This window comes from Octopus bimaculoides, chromosome 8, assembly GCF_001194135.2.
Source record: "Octopus bimaculoides isolate UCB-OBI-ISO-001 chromosome 8, ASM119413v2, whole genome shotgun sequence".
Classification (NCBI taxonomy): domain Eukaryota; kingdom Metazoa; phylum Mollusca; class Cephalopoda; order Octopoda; family Octopodidae; genus Octopus; species Octopus bimaculoides.
The window spans coordinates 59059990-59061982 of record NC_068988.1 but is presented as its reverse complement, the minus strand read 5'-3'; positions in this window follow the sequence as shown (position 1 = coordinate 59061982).

Sequence of the window (1993 nt, the reverse complement as noted above, 5' to 3'; positions counted from 1 at the left end):
AGTTTGGTCTAAAACCGTGGTAACTTAGGAAAGTGTTTCTACTGTTGCCAGGTTGGGCCTACCAAAGACTTGTGGGTGGATATGGTAGATGAAAATTGAAAGAAGCCCGTAGTGTATATATATATGTGTGTGCGTGTGTGTGTGTGTGTGTGTGTGTGTGTGTGTGTGTGTGTAAGTATATGTAGTTGTGTGTCAGTATATGTAGTTGTGTGTCTGTGTCTCTTATCCCACCATCGCTTGACAGCCGACGTTGATGTGGCTACTTAGCGGTTCTGCAAAAGACCCGATCGAATAAGTACTAGGCTTACAAGGAATAAGTCTCGAGGTCGATTTGTATGTATGCAATTAAATGACTGAAACAAGTCAAAGTAAGAGTAAAGGAATATATATATATAAGCCAGCTGGAGGAGATGTCCTCCTGGGGCTAAAAGCAACAGTAACATCCACCCCTAGGGGTCAGCCACACTTAAGTGGCAATATACTACACTTTATCGTGCAGTTACTGTTAATACTTCATTTAGAGAATTAACATTGCTTATATATATATATATATATATATATATATATAGTTATATTATATACATGAGTCTGTGTCAGTGAGAATGCAAATGAAGGAAATTTCAATTAAGACTACATATATTGGCGGCATTACATATCTGGTTGACTGGGTGTTTAAGATGAACTTTTTTCGTCATGTGCACCAAACCTACGTTTTCTTCAATAAAGTTCGAAATGCAAAATTTGAAGGTCAAATCATTTATTTTGAATGTGTGTGTATGTGCGTGTGTGTGTGTGTGTGTGTGTGTGTGTGTGTGTGTGTGTGTGTGTGTGTGTGTGTGTGTGTGTGTGTGTGTCTGTGTGTGTGCTAGGTTTTGATTGTATAATTACGGTTGCGTGCGAATACATCTGTAAATTTCTACATAGATCCAAATCGAATATAAATAAGACAAATCATTTAATAAAAAATATATTTCTCGACTTACCTTCGTAAAATTGCTTACCAAATATTGGAATTATCAATCCAATATACATACACAAGAGTACAGACATATTTGTATATTTTTGCTGCTACTTCTTCCTTTCGTAAATTACAAATAGTTCCGTTGTCCGTGTCAATTGATATTAACTGTTTATTTTTATGTTTTAGGATTAGACTTATTTTCCTTCAGTTCGTTTGTTTTCAAATTTTCTTGTATTTTTGTGTCAATATTCTAATCCCTCCTGCTTATTATTCGCTTCAAGTGTCTGCCGTAGAAACTTGTAGTGTTTTCTGGGAAATTCGTTTCGATGAAACTCTTCCTTGTATTGTAAGTGATCTGTTCTTTGAATAGGAAACGAAGTTAAGCAGGATACATTGAATTTAATTCTTACCAGAGTTGTTTCGATTCTCTCGAGAACCGTTGCTGCGGACATCTGGATACTGTTTTGTTGTTTTGTTATCTATCCTAATGGGTTGAACTTCTACAAAGAAAAAAAAGCTGAACTTCATCGCTTGATTGGTGCTTGGTGTTTAGATTTGCATAACAAGCAACGAGAGAGGAATAGACAGAAACAAAAGAAGAGAGAGTGAGACAGCGCAGGACAGAGATAGACATGTGTTTGCAGGAATAAGTGGTGTAAATAAAACGCAAAGGTAAGACAAGGACTGAATTAGGAATTAGGAGTCGATGGAGACATAGAAGAAGGAGGAATGCGATAAAAGTGAGCTGAGGAAAGGTGGTGTGTAAAGGACGCAGTCAGTGTAAAGAGCGAAAAGCAAATATACTTAGTAACAAAGATCGGTGAAATGTTGGAAAAGCAATGCTATCTTATACCGATACATAAATACAAACACACACACACACACACACATATATACATATAAAGCTACGTAAGTGATTATATATACATACATGCAAACATATATATATATATATATATATATATGTGTGTGTGTGTGTGTGTGTGTGCATATATATATATATATATATATATATATATATATATATATATA